Raw genomic sequence first — 16,313 nt, forward strand, 5'->3', positions numbered from 1 at the left:
ATCTAAACACAGAAAAGGTACAGTAAAAATATGACACAAAAGATTAAGAAATGGTAATTGTGTATAGGGCACTTACCATGAATGGAGCTTGCAGGACTGAAAGTTGCTTTGGATGAGTCAGTGAGTCAGTGGTGAGTGAATGTGAAGGACTAGGACATTGCTGTATACTACTGTAGACTTTTATAAACACAGTGAACTTAGGCTATGTTAAATGTGTTAAAAATATTTTTTCTTTCCCCAATAATAAATTAACTGTAGCTTACTGTAACTTTTTTACTTTATGTACTTTTAATTATTTTTAACTTTTTTACTCTTTTGTAATAATACTTAGATTAAAGCACAAATACATTGTACAGTTGTACAAAATTTTTTCTTTATATTCTTATTTTATAAGCTTTTTTCTATATTAAAATTTCTTTTTTTTACTTAATTTTTTTTTTTGTTAAAAACTAATACAGAAACACTCACACTAGTCCAGGCATACACAGGACCAGGGTCATCAATATCACTGTCTTCCACCTCCACATCTTTTCCCAGTGGAATGTCTTCAGGGCCAATACATGCATGGAACTGTCATCTCCTATGATAATAGTGCCTTCTTCTGGAATACCTCCTGAAGGACCTGCCTGAGGCTGTTTTATAGTTAACTTTTTTTTTTTTTTTTTAAGTAGAAGAAGTATACTCTGAAACAGAAATCAATAGTATGGTAGATACAGAAAGCAGTAACATAGTCTTTCATTATCAATTATTATGTACTGTACATAATTGTATGTACTATACTTTTGTATGACTGGCAGCACAGTAGGTTTGTTTACATCAGTATCATTCATTGTGCTATGATGTCATGATGGCTATGGCATCACTATGCAATGGGAACTTTTCAGCTCCACTATAATCTTATGGGACCACCTTGTCTATGCAGTCCATCAATGATCAAAATGTTGTTATGTAGTGCATGACTGCACCTACTCCAAAACTACAGAAGTGGAATTTAGAGTCATGGGAAGCTGGATAATGACCATCAAAGTTGGCCTTACATGAGGTAGGACCTGGTCCGATTTGAAGTAAGAAATCAGGGAACTTTCCTTCTACACTTATTTCCTTCCATGGTCTAAGACATTTCAAAATTCTGAGCATGGTTTTCTATTTATCACAGAGTTTAAGTTACTATTCAGTGTTGAAATTCCTGGCCCTCAATGGCGTTATGAATCAGCTGTTCATAGAAGTCAACTTCTTGAATGGGTCATTTCCCAGGTCTTCTACAGCTGTTTTGCTCATTTTTAATACCTTCATTTGCCAGCTTCATATTTGCTAGCTGCTATTATTTGGGAATTCAGTTTTTCCCCCATGTCCCTATCTTTTGCCAGTTTTTCTCTTCATTCCTCAAAGTCAGTAGTTCTCCTTTCTCAAAGGTTGCCTATGAATCATCCACGATTTGTATATCACCCTTTGGGAAACACGAATATTTTCAGAACCCTCATTTCTCTGTCCTTAAATGAGGTCAGTAATGACTGCTGACGTTTCCTTTGACTCTGAAGGGCATGGTCAGGCTAGATGAGAAAATTCTTATAGAATGTGGTGTGCTGTGCTGCTCTCGCCACTTAGCTGGGAGACTGAAGCTCAGACAGCTAAGTGATTTGCCAGGGCTGTGCAACCTATCTGTGGTGAGAATTCCAGAATTCCAGCCTGGAGAATCTGACTTACTCTTTTGGAGAACATTAATTTGATAAACTGGAATCACTGTTTTGAGTGCTCCCATGGCTCTGTAGGCCCAAACAGTAGAACTTATGACAGTAGTTTGATCTTCAGAAACTCCACTTAACCCCAAACTACCCTCCAGTTTTCAGAGAGAACTGGGGAAAAGGGAGGGATGAGTGTGTATTGAATTATCTGAATTCTGCCACTTATGCCTAACAGATATGTATGAGAGAACCTTTACATTTTCTACACATTATTTTAAAATTCCTTTTAGTCTTTAAATAACTCTCAGGGGGAAAATAGTACAGAATTAAAGTAAAAGTTCTTAACATTTGTCCCTGAATATATTTTTAGAAAAAGTATACTTGAAATCTGATCACCTATAAGGAAAGATTTATCAGGAGGGTTTAAATTTTTATATTTACTCATATTAAATGCATGTGTGTTTTGAGACCAAGGTTTTTTATTTGTTTTAATATTTTGGGGAGACATACTTCCTTCAAATATATAGGTTAGAGGTAGGGGGTGGGGATGGTTAGTGGTATTAAAAAAACAGAAAGAATGAATAAGACATACTGTTTGATAGTACAGCAAGGTGACTATAGTCAACAATGACTTAACTGTATATTTTTAAAAACTACAGGAGTGTAATTGGGTTAGGGTTTGTAACACAAAGAATAAATGCTTGAGGGGAGGGATACCCCATTCTCCATGATGTGATTATTTTACATTGCATATGCCCGTATCAAAACATCTCATGTACTCCACAAACATATACACTTACTATGTACCCAAAAAATTAAAAGAATATATAAGCTTAAATTAGAATTCCCCCCAAATTCTAGTAGTAGAATATATTCTTTTAAAATTCTAGTAGAATTTGGGGGGAATTCTAATTTAAACCAATTCTGGTGTTCCTGAGTTATGTGAGCCCCTCCAGTTCCACTGTTTTGTCATTGCCAACTCAGGGGGTCAAATATGTACTTATTTAGCATTTTCTGAGCCAGGTACTGGCTCTGAGAGGTACATACTTTCATTTAATTCTTCAAGAGAATTAAAAGCTCCTGGAGCCCATATTTTATAGACAAGGAAACTGAGGTTCTGAGATGTTGAGTAGCTTACTCAAGGTGGACCTGAGACTCTAAATTAGGTTCATCCTCCTTGAAGACACATATATTCCTTTTGTTCCCATAAAATAGCACATCCAGCCAGCATTCCATCCCAGATGCTGGCACTAAGGAGAGGCCTGGGAAAGGGCATGGACACTTTCTGTTAGGTACATGGGGGACATTGTGCTCTAGCTTATACATAACTGTAAAGGCGCAAATGAAAACTCTCCCTTTATTAGTGCAGTTTCTTTTGCATGGTTATCTGGGATGAGTATGTGGTGAGGTGGGGCTGTGGGCGGAAGCTGCTGCAATTAGTTTTGCCTCAGGTAGAATGCTGACATCAGTTGTAATGAGATTAAAATCTTCTACTCAGCTGTTGCTTGAAATATTCTGTTGTGTTCTCATCCAACTGTTTTAACTAATTGAAGTGACTTAACCATATAATTATTTTCAAATGTTTACAATTACTTTTAGATAAATATAAATGAATGTTTGCCTGCATATGAACAACAAAAGAAATAATTTGGTACCTCCACCCAAGTAGTCAAACCCTCTAAGATACTGGTAGAAACATCAGAGTATATCAGTGAAGGTCAAAGGACACAAATAGGCATTTTTAAATACTAAAATGAAATATTACTTTCAGTTCCACCAAAATGGAGTAGCCTCATTCCTTCCGGGTTCTCTCCCTTATAACTAAAAATTTCTAGATACAATGCTATGAAGATGGTAAGGAAGTCTCTCAAAGATCAGAAGAAGAGGGTGAACTGCTTAGGAATTTTTGGAACTTGAACTACAAAGCAGTGAGTTCCTTGAATTTTTGTGTTATCTGTCATATATCCTGAGCTAGGTGCTACAGAAGCCTCCAAACTGCCAGAACTGCCAGAACTGCCAGAAAGTACAGATAAAGAAGCTCCAAGAAAATCTTGTTTTCTTTAGGCAAAGGACCAGGTGAAGGGTGGCTTTACACCAGAAAATTTTTGGCAGTATCTGCCAAACACCACTGGAAAACTCACATCTTACTCCCTCCGTGATTTCAGTGGTGCTAAACAGAATTTGATCCCGTCATTCCCATACGTTGATACTATTAGACTTGATGAGTTACATGGGTATATTGTTATTTTCTAGAGCAGCTGCTAAGAAAATTATACAAAGCAATATACTTTTAAAAAGATAAAGAAGTCAAGATAGAAATTTTTATATGATCAAATCACCCGAAGGAAAGTAAGAGAAACAGAGGAAGCAAAGAGAAAACAAGTAATAAAATGACAGTCTTAAGCCCTAATATGTCAATAAACCCAATTTTATTACTTTAAATTTAAATGATCTATGGAAATGCAAGGGACCCAGGATAGTTCAAACAGTTTTGAAATGGAAGAACCAAGTTTAAATACTTAGATTTTCTGATTTTAAAACTGTAAAACTACGGTAATGAAGACAACATGGGGCTGGCCTAAGGATAAACAGATAGATTGATGGAATAGAATTAAGAGTCCAGAAATAAAGCCTTCCATTGATGGCCAATTGATTTACAACAAGAGTGCCAAGACAATTCAATGGGGGAAAGAACAGTGTTTTTGACAAATGGTACTGGGCTAACTGGATATCCACATGCAAAAGAATGAAGTTAGATCCCTTCCTTACACCATATATAAAAATTAACTCTGAATGGATCATAGATCTAAGTGGAAGAACTAAAGCTATAAAACTCTCAGAAGAAAGCATAGGTGTAAAATTCATGACCTTGTGCAATGAATTCTTAGATATGATACCAAAAGTACAAGCACTGACAACAAAAAGAAAGATACATACACTGGACTTTATCTAAATTGAAACTTTAGTGCTTCAAATCACACCATAAAGAAAGTAAAGTACAGGTCACAGAATGGGAGAAAATATTTGTAAAGCATACATCTGATAAGAAACTTGTATCCAAAATACATAAAGTACTCATATACCTCATTAATTAAAAGACAGATAACGCAATTTTGGATTAGGCAAGGGTTCTGAATAGATATTTCTCCATATAAGTTATTCAGATTGCTAATAAATACATGAAAAGATGCTGAACATCATTAGCTCTCAAGGAAATGTAAATCAAAACCACAATGACAAGCCACTTTTATTCACTAGGATAGCTATTACCAACAAAGACAGATAATAACAGTTGTTGACCAAGATAAGGAGAAACTAGAACACTTACCCATTGCTGGTGGGACTGTAAGATGGTGCAGTCACTGTGAAAAATGGTATAGCAGATCATCAAATTGTTAAACATAGAATTACTATATTAGCTGGCAATTCTACTCATAGGTATATAACCAAGAGATTAAAAAAATTTACATTAAAAATTGCACGTTAATTTTCATTCCAGTGTTATTCATAATAGCCCCAAAATGGAACAACTTAAATGTCCATCATCTCATGAATGGATAAACAAAATATATTCATAAAATGGAAAATTGTTCATGCTTAAAAAGGAATCAAGTACTGATACAAGATAAATGAACTTTGGAAAACTTATGCTGAATGAAAAAAAAGCTAGTCATAAAAGACTACATATTGTATTATTCCATTTATATGAAATGTCTAGAATAGGCAAATCTGTAGAGGCCGTAAGCAGATTACTGATTGTTGGGGGAAATAGGGAGTGAATACAAATGGCATGAGTTTCTTTTGGGGATGAAGAAAATGTTCAGAAATTGATTGTGGTGATGGTTGAAAGAGTCTATGAACATACAAAAACCATTTAATCGTGTATTTTTAAAGGGCCTGGTATGTGAATTAATAAAGCTGAAAATGTAAATGGCTAAATAAACTAATTAAAAGACAGATTTTGACATAATAGATAAAAAACATGACCCAACCATATGCTGTCTATAAAAAATTTGCTTCAAATACAACAATATAGGTAGGTTGAAAGTAAAAGCATGGAAAAATATATACCATGTAAACATTAATTTAAGAAAAGAAATTGTTATATTCTTACCAGATAAACTTCAGAGCAAAGAAACATTATTAGAGATAAAGAGAGACATTGTATAATTATAAAAAGAACAATTTATCAGGAAAACATAACTATTATAAATGTGTGCACATCAAATATTAGTGCCTGGAAATATATGAAGCAAATGAAACATTACATCTAAATTTTCTTAAATTCTTTAAACCTTACTCCACGTATAATAGTGTTTAATTATGGCATAAACTAAAATATTTATGTCTATACTAAGTTTCATTCCTGAAAGAGCTGCTTCTGTCTTTTTATCCTCAAAATACAATACTGTATTAAGTATTGAAGTGTTTGTGTGTGTGTGTGTGTGTGTGTATTTATACCATATAGACAAGGTCTATGATTCTGTAATCATAGAACTTACAGTGATGTGATCCTTTTCAGGCTTCATATTATAACACACACAGAGACACAAGATTCACAAATGTACTGAATCAATTTAATTCCATGAGTTGTAACGTTCTTGATACCATATTTGTTCTAAAGCAGCATTTCTTAGTAATTAAAATGAATGAGAAGATCTCTACCTAAAGAGATAGTATGAACTTTAAAAGCAGAAGCAAAGTTCAGTATTTATATTTGGTAGCAATAAACTACCTGTTAGAAATATTTATCAAGTGAAGATAAAATTGCCTGCTCTGTCTGTGAACCTCATAAGTATAAAAATTGTGTTCTTTGAATTTACACTTTTTAAGGGATGTATGTTAAACATTTTAGCAGTGTATTTTTTTCTAAATTAAAATATATGAATTTAATTTACACAAATAATTTATTTTACATAAAAAAATTCTAGCTAGCGTCTAGCAGTTTTAATACCTTATACATTTTAATCATATCTGCTAGAACAAGTAATTTCTAGAGTGGTCAGCTATGGAAGAGGATAAAGTTAGTAGACCTACTAACTTTATAGCTCATATATTTTGGTTATATACTCGAATTCCTATTACTCGATGCTTCAAGCATTATCTTTTAACCTCTGTATACAAAATTAGAATATCAGCATGTTTACACTTTTCTACTTGTTCTCCCTCTACTTTCTGTTTTTATAACTTACTGATACTAAAATGTTCAAAGCTTATAATATTTTTATGTTCTGTAACTATAATTCTCACATTTTTTTCTTTAGTTATATAAATAAATCATTTTAGGGCTGACCTCCAAATTTTTACAACAGAGTCTCCATTCTATAAGTTGACTGGAATAATTTCTAACAACATGAATCATGCATGACTTGTACGTACCCTTTGGGAGATACCAGGATTCTCAGAGGTTTTGCTTGTGTCATTAAATGGAGACAGTAATGGCTGCTACCATGTCTCTTCTCTGTCTCTCCGGTGTCAAACAGGGCTCAGGGGTACACATAAGGCTGCAATTTGGTCCTTTTTCTTTTCTCTATCTATTCACATTTCTCTTTGTTTTGACCTGCTGAATGTGAAAATGTTTAATAGCATGTATATTTACATATTTAAGTATTCAAGCTCTACTGCTTAGTTCTTAATAGTATCTAACCTGTGCATTTTCACCAGCCAAAGATTTTGAGAGGACAAAAGAGGGGACAAGAACTTGCTATCCGTTTTAAAGAATTTTCTATAGAGACCTTTTAAAAGTAGGATGATTAGGATTTTATTTAAAATAATTTTAAATATGTTAGAGGCATGAGTTTTTGCAGCTGCTAGGCAGAAAGACTTGCTTGCTAACCACGCTTTGTTTCATGGGAATGAATGACTGTACTTAAAGTACATGCGCACACACACACACAGGTGCACGCATGTGTGTATACATGCCTGGATATACAGGCACTAAAGATAGGATAAAAAACTGACCTCTAGAATATTCAGATACAGACATCATTCTGTGGCTGCCTCACCAAATCATATGTGGTTGGATATAAGAAAGTACAGCCTATTTCTGGGATTTACAGAGATAAGAAAAGGGAAAAATAGGAAATTTTAAAATGTCACAACTCATTTTATTAATGATTATTACTCAGCTTTATTATTTTAGATAGTAATGCATTTCATGTTTGAATATCACAAAGAAAACTTTTCTGAAGTGATTTTCTTGAGAATATTGTTATACATGTTTTCTGCATCCTCCCATAGATCTATGAACATAAGAGTTTGTCATATTTTACCTACCCTGTTACCACTACCTGTGGACAGTGTTAATTGATTTCTAGGAAATGACAACACTTATTTTAGGACTAATTTCACAGAGTCATTTCTTAAGGTTTATATAACAGTAAATAAACTAATAAAATATATTGAATTTTAATTAGCCTTTTTGCCTCTTAATTTCTCTCTTATTAATAGACTTTAGAATTTGCCCTTATTAATATACTAGGAAACTCAGAAACTATTTTCGTGAAATAATGTTTGATTTATTTTCATTTATTTGATATGACAGGAGCTTTAACAGATGGACTGTCAGATCCAAATAAAGTTTTATTGCTTTATTATGTGCAATAATTAAGATATTGTTCAGATAGATTGACACCTAGACTCTCGGAGACTTATGGTGTGGTGGTGTCTAGATAGAGGTATATGGAGAATTCGTAATACTGCATGCATACCAAAGAACACCTGTATTGTTATAATTTGTATGTAAATTGTATATGAACAATTGTTTATAATCTAAAGTAATATTATTTAGAAGCATTTTATTGCATTTATTTTTAGATTTGTAACCTGATTAGAAGACTACCTTTTTCAAATTTTTCTTTTTAAATGTCTTGATTTTTGAGAAATTTTAATTCACTCTTAAGTTCCCTTAAGATTATGGAGTAGAACTTCCAACACTATGTTGAATAGGAGTGGTGAGAGAGGGCATCCCTGTCTTGTGCCAGTTTTTAAAGGGAATGCTTCCAGTTTTTGCCCATTCAGTACGATATTGGCTGTGGCTTTGTCATAAATAGCTCTTATTATTTTGAGATACGTCCCATCAATACCTAATTTATTGAGAGATTTTAGCATGAAGGGTTGTTGAATTTTGTCAAAGGCCTTTTCTGCATTTATTGAGATAATCATGTGGTTTTTGTCTTTGGTTCTGTTTATATGCTGGATTACATTTATTGATTTGCATATATTGAACCAGCCTTGCATCCCAGGGATGAAGCCCACTTGATCATGGTGGATAAGCTTTTTGATGTGCTGCTGGATTCGGTTTGCCAGTATTTTATTGAGAATTTTTGCATCAATGTTCATCAAGGATATTGGTCTAAAATTCTCTTTTTTGGTTGTGTCTCTGCCCGGCTTTGGTATCAGGATGATGCTGGCCTCATAAAATGAGTTAGGGAGGATTCCCTCTTTTTCTATTGATTGGAATAGTTTCAGAAGGAATGGTACCAGCTCCTCCTTGTACCTCTGGTAGAATTCGGCTGTGAATCCATCTGGTCCTGGACTCTTTTTGGTTGGTAAGCTATTGACTATTGCCACAATTTCAGCTCCTGTTATTTGTCTATTCAGAGATTCAACTTCTTCCTGGTTTAGTCTTGGGAGAGTGTATATGTCCAAGAATTTATCCATTTCTTCTAGATTTTCTAGTTTATTTGCGTAGAGGTGTTTGTAGTATTCTCTGATGGTAGTTTGTATTTCTGTAGGATCGGTGGTGATATCCCCTTTATCATTTTTTCTTGCGTCTATTTGATTCTTCTCTCTTTTCTTCTTTATTAGTCTTGCTAGCGGTCTATCAATTTTGTTGATCCTTTCAAAAAACCAGCTCCTGGATTCATTAATTTTTTGAAGGGTTTTTTTTCTCTTTATTTCCTTCAGTTCTACTCTGATTTTAGTTATTTCTTGCCTTCTGCTAACTTTTCAATATGTTTGCTCTTGCTTTTCTAGTTCTTTTAATTGTGATGTTAGGGTGTTGATTTTGGATCTTTCCTGCTTTCTCTTGTTGGCATTTAGTGCTATAAATTTCCCTCTCCACACTGCTTTGAATGCATCCCAGAGATTCTGGTATGTTGTGTCTTGGTTCTCGTTGGTTTCAAAGAACATCTTTATTTCTGCCTTCATTTTGTTATGTACCCAGTAGTCATTCAGGAGCAGGTTGTTCAGTTTCCATGTAGTTGAGCGGTTTTGAGTGAGTTTCTTAATCCTGAGTTGTAGTTTGATTGCACTGTGGTCTGAGAGACAGTTTGTTATAATTTCTGTTCTTTTACATTTGCTGAGGAGTGCTTTACTTCCAACTATGTGATCAATTTTGGAATAGGTGTGGTGTGGTGCTGAAAAAAATGTATCTTCTGTTGATTTGGGGTGGAGAGTTCTGTAGATGTCTATTAGGTCCACTTGGTGCAGAGCTGAGTTCAATTCCTGGGTATCCTTGTTAACTTTCTGTCTCGTTGATCTGTCTAATGTTGACAGTGGGGTGTTAAAGTCTCCCATTATTAATGTGTGGGAGTCTAAGTCTCTTTGTAGGTCACTCAGGACTTGCTTTATGAATCTGGGTGCTCCTGTATTGGGTGCATATATATTTAGGATAGTTAGCTCTTCTTGTTGAATTGATCCCTTTACCATTATGTAATGGCCTTCTTTGTCTCTTTTGATCTTTGTTGGTTTAAAGTCTGTTTTATCAGAGACTAGGATTGCAACCCCTGCCTTTTTTTGTTTTCCATTTGCTTGGTAGATCTTCCTCCATCCTTTTATTTTGAGCCTGTGTGTGTCTCTGCATGTGGGATAGTTGTCCTGAATACAGCACACTGATGGGTCTTGAGTCTTTATCCAATTTGCCAGTCTGTGTCTTTTAATTGGAGCATTTAGTCCATTTACATTTAAAGTTAATATTGTTATGTGTGAATTTGATCCTGTCATTATGATGTTAGCTGGTTATTTTGCTCATTAGTTGATGCAGTTTCTTCCTAGTCTCGATGGTCTTTACATTTTGGCATGATTTTGCAGCAGCTGGTACCAGTTGTTCGTTTCCATGTTTAGTGCTTCCTTCAGGAGCTCTTTTAGGGCAGGCATGGTGGTGACAAAATCTCTCAGCATTTGCTTGTCTGTAAAGTATTTTATTTCTCCTTCACTTATGAAGTTTAGTTTGGCTGGATATGAAATTCTGGGTTGAAAATTCTTTTCTTTCAGAATGTTGAATATTGGCCCCCACTCTCTTCTGGCTTGTAGAGTTTCTGCTGAGAGGTCTGCTGTTAGTCTGATGGGCTTCCCTTTGTGGGTAACCCGACCTTTCTCTCTGGCTGCCCTTAACATTTTTTCCTTCATTTCAACTTTGGTGAATCTGACAATTATGTGTCTTGGAGTTGCTCTTCTCAAGGAGTATCTTTGTGGCGTTCTCTGTATTTCCTGAATCTGAATGTTGTCCTGCCTTGCTAGATTGGGGAAGTTCTCCTGGATAATATCCTGCAGAGTGTTTTCCAACTTGGTTCCATTCTCCCCATCACTTTCAGGTACACCGATCAGACATAGATTTCGTTTTTTCACATAGTCCCATATTTCTTGGAGGCTTTGTTTGTTTCTTTTTATTCTTTTTTCTCTAAACTTCCCTTCTCACTTCATTTCATTCATTTCATCTTCCATCACTGAAACCCTTTCTTCCAGTTGATCACATCGGCTCCTGAGGCTTCTGCATTCTTCATGTAGTTCTCGAGCCTTGGCTTTCAGCTCCATCAGCTCCTTTAAGCACTTCTTTGTATTGGTTATTCTAGTTATACATTCGTCTAAATTTTTTTCCAAGTTTTCAACTTCTTTGCCTTTGATTTGAATTTCCTCCTGTAGCTCAGAGTAGTTTGATCGTCTGAAGCCTTCTTTTCTCGACTCGTCAAAGTCATTCTCCGTCCAGCTTTGTTCCGTTGCTGGTGAAGAACTGCGTTCCTTTGGAGGAGGAGAGGCGCTCTGCTTTTTAGAGTTTCCAGTTTTTCTGCTCTGTTTTTTCACCATCTTTGTGGTTTTATCTACTTTTGGTCTTTGATGATGGCGATGCACAGATGGGTTTTTGGTGTGGATGTCTTTTCTTTTTGTTAGTTTTCCCTCTAACAGACAGGACCCTCAGCTGCAATTAGGCAGGAGAAGGAAATAAAGGGTATTCAATTAGGAAAAGAGGAAGTCAAACTGTCCCTGTTTGCAGACGACATGATTGTATATCTAGAAAACCCCATTGTCTCAGTCCAAAATCTCCTTAAGCTGATAAGCAACTTCAGCAAAGTCTCAGGATACAAAATCAATGTACAAAAATCACAAGCATTCTCATACACCAATAACAGACAAACAGAGAGCCAAATCGTGAGTGAACTCACATTCACAATTGCTTCAAAGAGAATAAAATACCTAGGAATCCAACTTACAAGGGATGTGAAGGACCTCTTCAAGGAGAACTACAAACCACTGCTCAATGAAATAAAAGAGGATACAAACAAATGGAAGAACATTCCATGCTCATGGGTAGGAAGAATCAATATCATGAAAATGGCCATACTGCCCAAGGTAATTTACAGATTCAATGCCATCCCCATCAAGCTACCAATGACTTTCTTCACAGAATTGGAAAAAACTACTTTAAAGTTCATATGGAACCAAAAAAGAGCCCGCATCGCCAAGTCAATCCTAAGCCAAAAGAAAAAAGCTGGAGGCATCACACTACCTGACTTCAAACTATACTACAAGGCTACAGTAACCAAAACAGCATGGTACTGGTACCAAAACAGAGATATAGATCAATGGAACAGAACAGAGCCCTCAGAAATAATGCCGCATATCTACAACTATCTGATCTTTGACAAACCTGACAAAAACAAGCAATGGGGAAAGGATTCCCTATTTAATAAATGGTGCTGGGAAAACTGGCTAGCCATATGTAGAAAGCTGAAACTGGATCCCTTCCTTATACCTTATACAAAAATCAATTCAAGATGGATTAAAGACTTAAACGTTAGACCTAAAACCGTAAAAACCCTAGAAGAAAACCTAGGCATTACCATTCAGGACATAGGCATGGGCAAGGACTTCATGTCTAAAACACCAAAAGCAATGGCAACAAAAGCCAACATTGACAAATGGGATCTAATTAAACTAAAGAGCTTCTGCACAGCAAAAGAAACTACCATCAGAGTGAACAGGCAACCTACAAAATGGGAGAAAATTTTCGCAACCTACTCATCTGACAAAGGGCTAATATCCAGAATCTACAATGAACTCCAACAAATTTACAAGAAAAAAGCAAACAACCCCATCAAAAAGTGGGTGAAGGATATAAACCAAGACTTCTCAAAAGAAGATATTTATGCAGCCAAAAGACACATGAAAAAATGCTCATCATCACTGGCCATCAGAGAAATGCAAATCAAAACCGCAATGAGATACCATCTCACACCAGTCAGAATGGCAATCATCAAAAAGTCAGGAAACAACAGGTGCTGGAGAGGATGTGGAGAAATAGGAACACTTTTACACTGTTGGTGGGACTGTAAACTAGTTCAACCATTGTGGAAGTCAGTGTGGCGATTCCTCAGGGATCTAGAACTAGAAATACCATTTGACCCAGCCATCCCATTTCTGGGTATATACCCAAAGTACTATAAATCATGCTGCTATAAAGACACATGCACACGTATGTTTATTGTGGCACTATTCACAATAGCAAAGACTTGGAACCACCCCAAATGTCCAACAATGATAGACTGGATTAAGAAAATGTGGCACGTATACTCCATGGAATACCATGCAGCCATAAAAAATGATGAGTTCATGTCCTTTGTAGGGACATGGATGAAATTGGAAATCATCATTCTCAGTAAACTATCACAAGGACAAGAAACCAAACACTGCATATTCTCACTCATAGATGGGAATTGAACAATGAGAACACATGGACACAGGAAGGGGAACATCACACTCTGGAGACTGTTGTGGGGTGGGGGGAGGGGGGAGGGATAGCATTAGGAGATATACCTAATGCTAAATGACGAGTTAATGGGTGCAGCACACCAGCATGGCATATGTATACATATGTAACTAACCTGCACATTGTGCACATGTACCCTAAAACTTAAAGTATAATAATAAAAAAAAAAAGATTATGGAGTAGAAACCACTGTAAGCTTAGGAAAATATTTTGAAATAATTTATGAAATACCTTTTTGTATCCCAATAATTTCTATTGTCATGAGCTTTTGAATGTTAACAAAATGACTTTCATCTCTATGTTAGGTTTGGGGGCAGGGTATACAAATGTTATATTTTTATTTTCATTACAGTACAGGATTCTACAGGGTTTTTCATTGTTCATTTGGGGGGTAAACTTTTTATTTGCTTTTGTAATAACTAACAGGTATTATAAATTTTGATGGTATTATTATCTCAATTTTCATATGTTTCAGTTGTAAATTTTGTATTCATGAAGAAGAAACACCACAACAATTTAAACACATAAAATACTTCATGTGAGTTACTTGAAAATGACAAATCGAAATCTGTCATGTAATAGGAAAACTATGCTTTGAAGCATAATCTCTAGTGCTGCCTCTTCTCTATTACAGCTTAAACTGTAATCTGCATGTCATACATAAAGAATGAACTTTGCAGTCAAAGTTAGAAAAGCTGAAACAATTGGTATGAGAAACATACCAAGAAAATATTGTAATCATAATTCCAAGTTGAGGTCAGAAAAATAAACCAGAATATGAGCCATAATCTTTTTATTTTTTTTTGAACTTTAATAGTCCTTAGCAATAATCAACAATTTACTGATTCAACAGGAAACATGTTACTCTACTGCCATCTGGATATTCTAAATAGAACCTATGCCTCTGGACGAGCAAAAGGCATAATGATTTGATAGACATTTTGGAAGAAAAACCACTTTTTTAATGTCTTGGGATTTGGGAGGTAAAACCAATGGCCATAATTTTGAAACATCTGCTCTTTTCATGATCTCCTCTACATGGAAAGAGATTTGGAAATAGAACATCCTCAAGCATTATTTTTTTGCAGTGATAAAAAAATTTCATTTTGTCTAAATATGTAAGTAGAGTCAAAGTCACTTCTTAGTAAAACCTATTATACCATTATACAAACATGTAGCTTGCTGCTTCTTTTGAATTCAACATTATCTTAAGTTGGTATATTTATTGTTTATACATCTACCTACAACCAAAGAGAAGGTGAGGAGTTTTACACAAAAAGAGTATAGATATAATTTTTAAAAATTGTTAAGTAACACTTGACAGCAAAAGGATGATTGCACCACAACACATTTGTCAGGCATAGCAACTGTGGTTGGCAATAAAAATGAGGCCTATATGCTCCAACCCTGGGTCATCTTTCTACTTTTTGAAATTGGTATCCAACTATCTATTGGATGAATGTCCTTCTTATGGAAATAAGAAGTGAGATTTTCAATCACCCTAAACCCTAAATTGGTTAAAGTTAAAAATGAATGGGTCTGCTCTCCTCCTTCTTGCTGAGTCTCTTGGCTTCCTGGGTTGTTTCCATCCTTTCTCATTCTTTCTTTCCCCTCAGAGTCAGGGACTCTAGAGGAAAACCTTTCTCTGGATTTGTTGCCAGTCCTCTTCTGGGGATATGCTGGATTCTGGTTTTGTGCTCTTTTGCCTTGCTTAGTATGAACTTACAGAAATTTGATGTGGTCTGGTCTGAGCTTTCTGAGCCCTGTGTCTGCCCCATTCCTCCTGGATCTGATTTACCTTTTATCTCAGCATTGGCATAAAATTAGTCAGGACCTGCAGTCACAACCTTACTTGGGCTAGATTAGACTTGGCTAGATTACTTGGGCTAGATTAGACTGTAGACCTTACCATTGCAGGAGTAGGGTGGAATTGAGCTCAATTCTGCCCTCACATTCCAGCCCTCCTAATTGATTTTCCACCAGCATCTTCCCCAGGTTGCTCCCTCCTCCTCTGCCTGTATGAGTGAGTGGCAGCATGAAGCTAGGGTACATTAGTCCCTTGTAGGGGGCAAAGTTCTTGCACAAGTTTCCAGGAAGCCAAGTCCAAAAGAAAAAAAGACACAAGAGTATGGTAATATGCAGGGGAGAAAGAACGTCTCCAAAAGGGAATGGAATTCATTTTAGATCTAGAAAAATGTCTTCATTATTTTAATAAGTAAAATATTTAAACGTTAACAGTAATAAGCACCACTACACATCTATTAGAGTGGCTAAGAGTGAAAAATGCTGACAGTACCAAATTCTGGTGAGAGTGCAGAGAAACTGGATCTCTCATTGTTGGTAAGATCATAAAATGGTGCCACACTACATCAAGGAGTTTGGCAGTTACTCTTTTTAAAAAGAAAAAAAATTAGTTAAACTTTTTATTTTGAGATAATTGTTGGTTCATATTCAGTTGTAAGGAATAATGAGATCCCATTTATGCTTGACTCACTTTCCCCCAATGATAATATTTTCAGAATTACAGTTCAATATCAATTCTATAATTTCTATTTGGTTCTTTTTTTATAAGTTCTATTTCTTTTCAAATAAATTCTAGCTTTTCATTTGTAAAGCTATAGTGCAGTATCACTGCCAGGTTATTA

General features: G+C 35.4%; 1 protein-coding gene and 1 long non-coding RNA gene across 8 annotated transcripts in view; both read left to right on the forward strand.

Annotated features, from left to right (window-relative positions):
• The window catches only part of MACROD2 (mono-ADP ribosylhydrolase 2), a 2,107,194-nt gene that overhangs the window by 594,695 nt on the left and 1,496,186 nt on the right, over nucleotides 1-16,313 (forward strand). The gene's annotated exons all lie outside the window — the stretch shown is intronic.
• The window catches only part of LOC129052188 (uncharacterized), a 118,933-nt gene continuing 103,320 nt past the window's right edge, over nucleotides 701-16,313 (forward strand). Inside the window, exon 1 of the long non-coding RNA XR_008517079.2 lies at nucleotides 701-1,042. This is a non-coding gene — a long non-coding RNA (uncharacterized LOC129052188). The remainder of the gene's footprint in view (nucleotides 1,043-16,313) is intronic.

Source organism: Pongo abelii, chromosome 21 (genome assembly GCF_028885655.2).
Source record: "Pongo abelii isolate AG06213 chromosome 21, NHGRI_mPonAbe1-v2.0_pri, whole genome shotgun sequence".
Lineage (NCBI taxonomy): Eukaryota > Metazoa > Chordata > Mammalia > Primates > Hominidae > Pongo > Pongo abelii.